Consider the following 12,922-nt stretch of genomic DNA (forward strand, 5'->3'; position numbering starts at 1 on the left):
CTCTCACTACTATTCATTACTTTTCACATACTTTTTATTACTATTCATTACTTTATTATTATTTTTTACTACTATTCACAACACTTCTTAACACTTCTCACTACCCAAACACAACCTAACAATCAGCTCGGGGGCTTAGATATTGAGGCCAGATCTTTTCCCATATTTCTACTCGAGTTTGGCCCCACATTAAAATGACTAAATAGGGTAGGCTCAATATTTGAAACTAATTAGAAGATCAAGCCCAGCACCAAAGGAGGAGAAGGTCCCCTAGCTTTGTCTAGCCATTTGTTTCCTTAGTATTGGTCTGATTTTATGCTATTAAGTTTTATTATACACTGTCCAACATGGACTAGGTCATGTGGTTTTTCCCTTTGCATTGAAGGGTTTTCCACATAAAAATTCTTGGCTCTTTGTGTGTGTGTGATTTTGCTTTAGATTATTCTCTATTAAATTACTTCCTAACAGATTCACACAAAGTGGGAGAGAATTATTTCCGCTATTTGGTAATTGATTTGGTTATTCCAAGTCGTTATTTAGATTTCTCCCAACAAAGTGGTACCAAAGCCAGGTTATAGCCGTTCAATACTTTGTGTTGAATAATGGAAGCTAATTTGAGTAGAGTGTTTACTTTGAATGGTTCTAATTATCACACTTGGAAAGAAAAAATGGAAGACCTTTTATTTGTGAAGCAATCTCATCTACCGATGTTTGCTAGCGAGAAGCCTGAAAATAAATCTGATGAAGAATGGACTTTGAAACATCGACAAGTTTGTGGGTACATCAGACAATGGGTAGATGATAATGTTTTGAACCATATTAGTGGGGAGACACATGCACACACACTCTGGAATAAACTTGAACAGTTATATGCTCGAAAGACTGGAAACAATAAAATGTATCTGATCAAGCATTTGATGTCTTTGAGATACCAAGATGGAACTCCTTTGACAGATCACTTGAACACATTCCAAGGAATAATTATTCAGTTGGCTGGAATGGGTATCAAGTTTGACGATGAGGTACAAGGTTTGTGTTTGCTTGGTACATTGCCGAACTCTTGGGAGACATTCAGAATGTCATTATCTAACTCAGCCCCAGATGGTGTAATCACTATGGATCTGGCTGAAAGCAATGTTTTGAATGAAGAGATGAGAAGAAAATGACACGGTTCTTCTTCACAGTCAAAGGTCTTGGTTACAAAAAAGAGGGGGGAGGAGTAAAAGCAGAGGTCCGAAGAACAGAGATAAAGACAGAAGCAAGTCAAACAAGTTTGCTAATGTTGAGTGCTATCATTGTGGCATGAAAGGGCATATCAAGAAATATTGTAGAAAATTGAAGAGAGAATACAAGGAGAAAGGGAATGAGAAGAAGGACGTCGATGAAAAGAAGGATGATCAAGTTGCCGCCACTACTACCGGAGACTTCTTCATTGTTTATGATGATAATGATGTTATAAACATTGTTTCTCATGAAACTAGCTGGGTGATTGACAGTGGTGCCTCAATTCATGCTACATCCAAAAATGATTTCTTCACAAATTATGTACCTGGTGACTTTGGCACTGTAAAGATGGGCAATGGCAGCTTGGCTAAAATTATTGGCATTGGAGATGTGTGCTTGGAAACTAATAACGGCACGGTGCTTGTTCTTAGAGATGGAAGCACATTCCTGATATCCGTTTGAACTTGATTTCTTCAAGTAAACTTGATGATGAGGGGTATTGCAACACCTTTTGTAATGGGCAATGGAAACTTACAAGGGGTGCTATGGTTATAGCTCGAGGCAAGAAGGTTTCAACTTTGTACATGCTACAAGCAAGGCTCTCCAGTAACATTATTAATGTTATGGAGAATGAGCTCACAGTACAATTGTGGCATAAGAGATTTGCCCACATGAGTGAGAAAGGCTAGGAAATATTGGCTAAAAAGAACTTTCTATTTGGAATGAAGAGTGCATCTTTGAAAAAGTGTACTCACTATTTGCCAGGGAAGCAGAATAGAGTTTCCTTCAAAAGTTCTCCTCCTTCAAGAAAGTCAGGTATACTTAATCTAGTTCATTCGGGTGTTTGTGGTCCTATGAAGACAAGAACACTTGGCAGCTCTTTGTATTTTGTGACTTTTATAGATGATCATTCAAGAAAGTCGTGGGTCTACACCTTGAAAAGAAAAGACCAAGTATTGGAAATGTTTAAACAGTTTCAGGCCTTAGTTGAGAGGCAGACTCGAAAGAAGCTGAAGTGCATCCAAATTGATTATGGGGGAGAGCATTCAGGCCCATTTGATGATTATTGCAGACATCAAGGTATTTGGCATCAAAAGACACCTCTGAAGACTCTTCAGTTGAATGGTTTAGCTGAGAGAATGAATAGAACACTAATTGGGAGAGTGAGATGTTTGCTTTCACAGGCACAATTGCCTGGATCTTTTTGGGGTGAGGCTTTGAATACAGTTGTACATGTTCTTACTATGACACCATGTGTTCCTCTTCAGCTTGATGTACCAGACAAAGTTTGGACTGGGAAGGATGTTACCTATGATCACTTACATGTCTTTGGTTGTAAAGCATTTGTGCATATTCCAAAGGATGAGAGGTCTAAGCTCGATGTGAAGACCCGACAATGCATCTTTCTAGGTTATGGCTTGGATGAGTTTGGGTATAGGTTATATGATCTAGTTGATAAGAAACTAGTGAGAAGTCGAGACGTTGTGTTTATTGAAGATCAAACCATACGAGATATTGAGAAGATAGAAAAAGTAGTGATCTGGTGCAATGATGGTTCGATTGACTTGGAGCCAGTGCCATTGACAGATTTGCCAGTGCAGGTTGAACATGCTACTCAAGATGACCAACAGAGTCCAAGTGATGCAGATGCTCCATTACAGAATGAGATCCTTGATCAGTTGCTAGAACCAAAGATAACACTAGATGTTCCACTCAAGAGGTCTTTCAAAGACTAACATCCTTCCACTCGGTATTCTACAAACAAGTATGTTTTAATGACTGACGGGGGAGAGCCCGAGTGTTATGCAGAAGCCATGGAAGCGAACATAAGATAGAGTGGCTTGATGCCATGCAAGATGAGATGTAGTCACTGCATGACAATCACACTTTTGAACTGGTAGAGTTGCCCAAAGGCAAAAGAGCTTTGAAGAACAAGTGGGTTTATAGATTGAAGCAAGATGAACACACTTCCCACCCATGATACAAAGCTAGACTTGTTGTTAAGGGATTTAGTCAACGAAAAGGTATCGACTTTGATGAGATCTTCTCTCCAGTTGTGAAGATGTCCTCCATCCGTGTGGTTCTTGGTTTAGCAGCTAGTTTGGACTTAGAAATTGAACAGATGGATGTGAAAATTGCCTTCCTACATGGTGATTTAGAGGAAGAGATTTATATGGAGCAACCAGAGGGTTTCAGGGTGAAAGCCAAAGAAGATTGTGTGTGTCGACTAAAGAAAAGTTTATATGGTCTAAAGCAGGCACCTAGACAATGGTATAAGAAATTTGAGTCAGTTATGGAAGAGCAAGGCTACAAGAAGACCACCTCTGACCATTGTGTATTTGTGCAAAACTTTTGTGATGATGACTTCATAATATTACTGCTTTATGTTGATGACATGTTGATTGTTGGTAGGAATTCTTCAAGAATTGAAAATCTGAAGAAGCAGTTAAATCGATCCTTTGCCATGAAGGGCTTGGGGCCAACAAGACAAATCTTGGTATTTGAATTTACCAAGATAGAAAAGAGAAGAAGTTGCGTATGTCACAGGAGCGATATATTGAAAAAGTACTTGACAAATTCAATATGAATAAAGCTAAGACAGTTAGCTCTCCTCTTGCTACTCATTTTAAGTTGAGCACAAAGCAAAGTCCTTCCACAAATAGAGAGAAGGAAATTATGGAAAGAGTCCCATATGTCTCAGCAGTGGGTAGCTTAATGTATGCAATGGTATGTACGAGGCCAGATATAGCTGTGACACCCCCAACTCCCACGTACGGACACGTGGAAATCGAGACGTCGGGATGATGACAATACGGGTCACACATTCCATCGCCTAGTGCCAAGTGTGTGTACATGCAACATGTGTACAAATAAACCACGCAACGGATAATAAAGTCTTATAACTAAGTACCAGAATTTTGTTTAAATACAAACTAGCTTAAAACACACGTAATAAAATATTACAAGTTCAACATTGTTTCAAATACTAACTACATAACATAAAACAAATAAAGATAATATCCAAGGGTAAACAACTCCAAGTCAATACTCTGGCGGAGCCGCCTCCTCGGGCTCAGCCTCCTCCTCCTCCTCAACCTCTGCATCAAAATCTACGGTACCAAAAATGGTGCCGCAGGTAAGTAATAATCCAAACACCACGAGATAAAAATATATTACTGACTCGGTTTTCGAATGTGCTTCCAAGTGTAGAAGTGTCAAGTTGTATCAAGGATAAGTCCAGGATCGTATTCCACAGGGACAATGGGTTATCAGAGCGTTCAAGAGATCTTTGGGTAACAATTGTGTCGATTATGAGAGATGAAAATAAAATTCAAATGCAATGCAAGAAAATAATTGAAGTTGAACTTAGAGTTTCTAAAACAAACAAATTAACGAACACTTGGGTTGGGTTTGAGACTCTCTTTATTTCGGATTCTAGATAATTTTCTCGATTAACAATCCAGTCAAGGCATTGATAAACGGAAGATAAAAAGGTTAAGCTCAAGTTTTTGCAATATTTTCCTAAGGGATTTTCTATTTTACTAGCCGAACACACATTAACAAACAATCGAGAGAAGCCTTGATAATTTTCAAGCTTTTGATGTGCCTTACGTCAACAACCAAACAAGAGCAAGAGCTTCAATCTATTTTTTTTGAATCCAAAACAAATCACGTCCCATTCAAGCTTTTGTTGTGCCTTACGTCAACAACAAAACAAGAGCAAGAACCGTAATCTATTTTTAATTTAAATTCGACTAGTAATATAGTGAAATCAACAATCAATCACAAAATATTGCATTGATCTAGAATCCAAAACAAATCACGTTCCATTCAAGCTTTTGCTGTGCCTTACGTCAACAACAAAACAAGAGCAAGAGCCGCAATCTATTTTCAATTTAAATCTGACTAGTAACATAGTGAAATCAACAACTATCAACAGAATATTTCATCGATCTAGAATTCAAAACAAATCACGTTCCATTCAAGTTTTTGCTGTGCCTTACGTCAACAACAAAACAAGAGCAAGAGCCGCAATCTATTTTCAATTTAAATCCGACTAGTAATATAGTGAAATCAACAATCATCCAAAACAAATCAAGCTTCATTCCACAACCCAAGCTTTAAAAATTAATTACACATGATGCTTCTAGTGATAAAAATAAATCTAAGTTGAGTCATGACAAAACCTGAGAAAATATCCGAATGAGACAAATACTAAAATAAGAACTGAAACGTAAATTGCAGAAAATAGAATGAAGATTAATCATGAAAAATAAAACGAAGAAACAGCCGAATAAAAATAAAGATACTGTCTGAAACGAAAATGAAATAAAAATAAAACTGTTGCAATACCGAAAGAAAATGAAAGAAAGTAATGAACTCCAAGCTAAGCTACTACTGTAGCCGAATAAAAATAAAAAAAACAAAAGAAAGTGCAAGAAAAATAAACTCGCTATGCAAAAACTAAAACGAAAGAAAGAATAAAAATACAAACTAAACTTACTCAACTCTTAGCTTAAACAAAAAAAGAAAACAAATGAAAGAAAATAAAAAAAACCTAAACTAAGCTACCCTACGAAATGAAAGAAAGAAAACAAACTTCAAAGCCAAAACTAAACTACTGCCGACTCTTTTTTCTTTCAAACAAAGACAACTCCCTCTTTTATAGCCGTGTGATTGTGAGCTGCTCAAGTGATGGTTTGATTTGCTGTCAAAGCATGTGTCCATTGCATGTTGCCGAAAGCTGGTCTGTTGTGCATGTGTTTTTCCTGCTGTCCGAATGAGGTGCTTGGTGTCATGTGTTCTGCTTGTTTTCTGCATGTCCGAATGCTATGCTTGCTGTCATGTGTTTTGCTTTGCTGCTGCAGCTGCTGTCTTCAACGTGCTTCTATGCAAAAGTTAAAACCGAATCCTCAATGCTTCAGCAGTCAGCATATCGTATTCTATTTGGTGCCAGCGTGATCTCTTGCAGCTGCACGTTCAAGGGTCTGTCCATGTGTAAGTTGGTCCGTGTGTCTGCTGTGAGCTGCATGTGGTTTTCTTTTGTTTGAGTGGCTGTGGGTCCCATGCATGGTTGCATGTGTGAGTGTTCCTGCTTTGCTGCTGTGTTCTGCATGTGCATGGTCTGTCCGTGTGTTGCATGTGTGAGTGGGTCCTGCTTTGCTGCCGTGTTCTGAATGTGTGAGCTGCATTTGAGCTGCATGTGCATTGTGTGAGTGGCTGTGTGCTGTCCGAATGATTTCTGCATGTTTAATGTGTGCTGTGATTCCCTTGCATGGTGTTTGGCATGTGAGTTTGTGTTGCAACGTGCTGTCCAAGTTGTTGCTGCATGCCGAGTGTAGTGTAATGCCATGAATTGCCGAGTGGGTCCTGCATGCCGAGTGTAGTGTAATGCCATGATCAAAATTCACGCCACCATAAATTGCCAAGAATATATATTCCCTTTACACCATCAAAAATGCTTAATATTCCCAAATACATCTTGAATGAAGGCAAAATCTAAAATATATATTCCTTATGCACCATCAAAAAAATGCTTAATGGCCAGAGGAAAATGCATGCAGATTAGTAGCTAGAAAACACTTCGATTTACTTCCATACACTTTGTGGCAGACTTCCAGACTTCAATATTAGAATTTGATGCATAATTAAGTGTTCAATCTTTATTTGATAAAATAAATCACTCATTTAAACAACTTAATTATGCAATTCTAACCCTTTATCAATTACACTCAACAATATGCATGAAAAGATGCCAAATGCACATGTCCCAAAAATCCACACTTTTACCACGCACGCCAAAAGATCCCATTTTGGCCCAAAACATTTCCTTTAAACAAGTCCTTGTCATTATCCCAGATAATGACTCAAACCAAGAAACCATCATTTTTCCAGAAAATGGCCCATTAACCAAACCATCAGAGCACTGTAGGTGGGAATCGCAGGCAGGACTCTACCACCATCCCTACGCGTGCACCGTAGGCGGGAATCACAGACGGGACTCTATCACCATCCTTACACCGTGTGCACCATAGGTGGGAATCGCAGGCGGGACTCTACCACCATCCCTACATGTGCCTCTGACTCAAACCAATCAATCCAATCGTTCACATATACCAAAAAGCATTTCTCGCTTGAAAACCCAGTTTTCAAGTTCCAACACATATACATGCATGCAATTACACGAAAACCCAATTTTCCTTTTCAAACATGAACATGCATGCACTATGCAATGTGAACATCAAGACACAAGATATCCAATAAATCTCAACGTCAACCAAAACATAATTAACTCCATCCTCAAATCCATCCGACTCCCGACTCCTCGGACTCAGTCCGGAATAACCAACCAGTCACAAATATTTATTGTAAAAGTAATAATATATTTAAATCTAAAATGAAGTTTGAAAAATACTTACAGCGCTATATGATAATTTTTGAAGGATCAACGAGCTGCAAATGGTGAAGAAAAAGCAACTTAACAGTGTAAAAACACTGTGGTCGTGGGTTGTAAAATACCCACTTTTGAATGGGGACGAACCAAGACTTGGGATTGGTAGAGAATAGCTTAGAGGTGTTTGTGAAACTAGTGGAAATGAGAGTTGGCTATGGAGGGCGGCGAAAATGACGGTGGAAGGACAAAATGGGTAAAACGGTGTTGAGCTCGTGGGGGCTGCTCCGGTGACGGATCGGAGCTGGAAATGGGTGGTTTAGGACGGCAAGAGGTCGGTGATGAAGTGGTGAAGAGATGGTGGCCGGAGGTGGAGCGACGGCGGAGAAATGGCCCAAAAGCCGTTTGGCTTGGAGGAGCTCGTGGGGGCAAACGGCGGCTCGGATGGAGGTGAAACTTGGTGGGGATGATCACCGGACGGAGGGGAAGAAATCTGGGTGGGTGGCGCAGGTCACGGCGTCGGCGGGCGGTGGTTCTGGGGGAAAGAGAAAACGCCGAAAATGAGAGGGGAGAGAGGGAGTTCGCGCGGGAGGGAACCGGGAGGAAGAGAAAGAAAAAAGAAAGAAAAAGAAGAAAAGAAAGAGAAAGGAAAAAAAAAAGAGAAAAAGAAAAGATGGGGGAAAAGAAATGAGGTCCAATCCTCACCTCTGTAGTCCAAAAACTGATCCAACGAAAACAATTTTAAAAACAATAAAACAAGGAAAATAATTTAAATACAACATAAAGCTAAATTATAATAAATAACTAGTAAAAACTAACAACTAAATTTTAAATCCAAAAACGAGCTAAAATAAATTAAACAGCAATTTAAACTCAAAACAATAATTAAAATCCAATTAAAATCCGATAATTTAAAATAAAAGAACTAATATTTTAATTAAATTAAAATACTCCTTCAGTGAAAATACACGTAAAAACGGGGTATCACAATAGCTCATGTAGTTGGAGTAGTCAACCTTTTTCTCTCAAATCCAGGAAAAGAGCATTGAAATGCAGTTAAGTGGATTTTGAGATACCTTAGAGGTACTTCCAAGGTGTGTTTGTGCTTTGGAAATGGTAAAACTATACTTGAAGGGTTTACAGGTGCAGATATGGCTGGTGACATTGATTCTAGAAAGTCCACTTCAGGATACTTGATTACTTATTTAGGGGGAGCTGTGTCATGACAATCCAAACTATAAAAATGTGTTGCTTTGTCTACCATAGAAGCTAAGTATATTGCCATAAATGAAGCAAGCAAATAGTTGATATGGATGAAGAAGTTCTTAGAAGAACTGGGTAAAAAACAAGAGAGGTATACTCTCTATTGTGACAGTCAGAGTGTCATCCATCGTAGTAAGAACTCAACCTTTCATTCAAGATCCAAGCATATTGATGTAAGCTATCTCTGGATTCGTAATGCATTGGATATGAAGTTGTTACAGATTGAAAAAATCCATACTGATGAGAATGGGTAAGATATAATGACAAAACCACTACCTATGCAAAAACTCGAAGTATGCAAAGTTAAAGCAGGTATGGTAAGTCCCCCCGCATAGTCGGGAAGGGGGAGATTTGTTGTGTGGGTTCCCTCCTATATGGAGGATGGTCCATGTGGGTCCATTAAGCCCACATGGAGAGAGGGTTTAGGCCCAGTTTAATTAGGTTTATTAAAGCCTAAGTGTTGCTGCTATTAGCAAAAGAGAGTATGTGAAAAAAGAGAACAAACGTGTGAGAGATTGGGAAGAGGAAGAGACAACCAAAAATAGAAGAGTTCATCCAGTTTCAATCAAACGCTTGGATCAGAGTTGTCCGTGGTCCGATCGAGCTGAAATTTTGCACACTATTTGATTGCTAAGAAAGTGTTTTTTTGAGATTATTGTTGATTGTATGCCTCTGGTGTTATCTAGAGAGAAATATTTGTGTACACATCATTATTGATAGTGGAAGGTTTAACTGGACTAGGTCCTGTGATTTTTTCCTTTGCATTGAAGGGTTTTCCATGTAAAAATTCTTGGTTCTCTGTGTGTGTGATTTTGCTTTAGATTATTCTCTATTAAATTACTTCCTAACAGATTCACACAAAGTGGGAGAGAATTATTTTCGTTGTTTGGTAATTGATTTGCTTATTCCAAATCGTTGTTTAGATTTCTCCCAACATCTATGTCATCTGCTAATGACAAATATCGTACAACAAGACAATATATGTTTTCTTGCCAATTTTCCAAGCAAATCTTAGGTTCTCTTACTTTACCTATCTTGCATGTATAACAACGAAAATGATTTGTCCACAGACAGTATATTACAGTCCCAACCCTCTTTTAGTTCTTGGTGTTTGCAAATTAGAGTACCGTTTCCACCAACTACTAACATAACATCATCAACTAGTTTTGGAGAACGCCTCATCTAATCACATTATCGAGGGTATATTTCAGTAAGCGATACTTCATTAACAGACCCTGAAATTACTTGACTTGAAGAAGATTGATCTGAGCCCAGCTCCATTGTTGGCTTGTCCAGCTTTTCTCTACTTCGAGGCAAAAGTGCTGGCTGCTGAGCTAATGGTAGCGTAACAGAGTAACTGTTAAGCATAAGAACTATTGTTGCCATTGTAGGTTGGCTTGCTGGAGCTTCTTGAACGCACAATAACCCAATATGGATGCACCTAATACTTCATTTCTTAAATAAGAATGTCTAAGAGTCGGATCCAACAACTCCAAGGGTGTCCCACTCCTCCATTGATTCCAAGCCTGCAATAGTTCAAGAAAATTTGATTTTGTTTTCTTTGTTCATGGCCCCCTGCACCAATAAAACAACACATACTTATGATATCTTTTCCATATTCACATAACTCAAGAGGTCCTCGGTATGATCTGATTGATTGGAACAATGGTTCTTCTGTCCACTTATGATCTCTAGAACCAAGACTCCGAAGCTAAACACGTCCGACTTTACAGAATATCATCCTTGCATAGCATACTCTGGAGACATATAACCACCACAAAGGGAGTATGAAGAGAACAATTTAATCAAAAAGATAAAGACTTTTTAATTGAAAATTGATCCTGGTAATATATTCATGCAATTTTGAGTGCTCCAAGCCGAGCAATCTCAAGGGATAATGTTTTGCACATAGCATCATGAATTGCACTCAGAGTATGAATTGGCAATGTTGAAGTAACCACCTATTTTACTTTCTTACATTTGATGCGTTTCGTGACATGCTAACATGAAAATGATAATAAAATTATTCTTTTGATTTAGATCATGCAAAAAAAGATATGGGGACTATTTTCCAAGCTAATCAGTCTCAGGGGATAATGTTCTACACATAGAGCATCACGAAATACACTAATCAAACCATGAGTAGGCATGCTGAAGTAACCATGTATTCCACTTTCTAGCATTTGCTAACATGAAGAATGCCACTAAAATGACCGTTGATTTAGATCATGCAAAACAGATATGGCGACTAAAACTTACAATGTTCCAACAATTCTACTTGTATTTCCTTGAGTTTGATCCACTACAAATATTTTTGCCATGCCAAAGTCTGAAATCTTTGCATTCATCATCGAACAGAATATTGGTAGCTTTGAGATCACAATGAATAATTCTTAGCCGAGAATCTTCATGAAGGTAAAGAGTTCCTCGAGCAATTCCTTCAATAATCCTATTACGTCTTGACCAATCCAATTTTCCTTGCTTTGTAGGGTCTATAAGTTTGTCAAGATTAAATATTCAAGGTTGAAAGGCATGGCATTTGAACAAGTAAAAAATATGATTTGGCTTAGCTTAAAGAAAAAAATCATTCTCACTTATTGAGATTAGTTCTCAGTTTGTATAGCAAGTGTTTGAAGAGATTGCCCAGAAGCATATGAGAAATTCGTATTCACCTTCTTTTCTTGTCTCAGGTATTGGATATTTATAGACTTCTGTAGCTACAATTAGATTTCCTCAATGGTAGGATTGGAGGACACATGTCCTATACATTTATAGACTAATTATATTCTTCATTGCTTTGCTGTTCTGACATAGTTCCATTTGTGATGTATTTTTGTTGCTGTGCAGCTGTGCATGGTTGCTTGTTGCTGTGCTTTGTAGTGCGACATTGTCTCTGTCTTGCATTTGGTTGTGTCCCTCTGTTTTGACTATCTTCTCATCCTGCTTAATAGCCCCCTTCGATGCAAGCGGCACATGTGAAACTGTGAGGCTTGATGGAAGAAAAAGAAAATGAGCTGTAGATAATGGTTTGGTGAGGATATCAGCCAATTGATCTTTGTTGGAAACAATTGAAACTGTGAGAGTTTTGGCAGCCTCCCTATCCCGAACAAAGTAGTAATCCAATTCTACATGTTTGGTGCGCGCATGTAGGACTGGATTAACAGACAAGTAAGTGGCACCTAGGTTATCACACCAAAGTGTTGGTGGGTTTTTCAAGAAAATTTCAAGTTCCATCAAAAGATTTTGAATCCAAAGTAGTTCACATGTGGTATTAGCCACGGTTTTATATTCAGCCTTAGTGGAAGATCTAGCAATTGTTGGTTGCTTTTTAGAACCCTAAGAGACAAGGTGTGATCCAAAAAAGACACAGAATGCTCTTGTGGATTTTCTAACATCAGGACTACCAGCCCAGTCAACATCAGAGAAGGCAGAAAGAGTTAATTTAGAAGATGGAGAGAAATGATGTCCAAAATGAGAAGTTTGTCTAAGATACCTGAGAATCCGTTTGACAGCTTGCCAGTGTGGAGTTTTAGGATTATGCATGAATTGACAAACTTTATTAACCGCAAAGGAAATGCCAGGATGAGTGAAAGACAAGTATTGCAAGCTGCCAACAATAAAGGTGAGGATCCTCAAAAGAGTTTCCTTCAAAAGTTGAAAGTTTGAGGGATGTAGCCATAGGGTTAGACACAGGTTTGGCATTGTGCATATTTGTACGTTTGAGGAGATCAGACACATATTTGGATTGATTTAAGTACAAACCTTGATTATTCCTAGAAATTTCAATTCCTAAGAAATAATGAAGTTGTCCCAAATCTTTCACAGGAAAAGACATTCCAAGTTCTGATACAAATTCAGAAATTAAGCTCAAATTGGACCCAGTTATGATAATGTCATCTACATATATCAAGACAAAAATAATATGAGATGCATTACGATAAATAAAGAGAGATGTATTAGATTTCGACTCTTGAAAATCAAGGGAAAATAACTTGGAACTGAGTTTGGAAAATGGGGCCCGAGGGGCTTGTTTTTGACCATCAA

Source organism: Carya illinoinensis, chromosome 9 (genome assembly GCF_018687715.1).
Source record: "Carya illinoinensis cultivar Pawnee chromosome 9, C.illinoinensisPawnee_v1, whole genome shotgun sequence".
Lineage (NCBI taxonomy): Eukaryota > Viridiplantae > Streptophyta > Magnoliopsida > Fagales > Juglandaceae > Carya > Carya illinoinensis.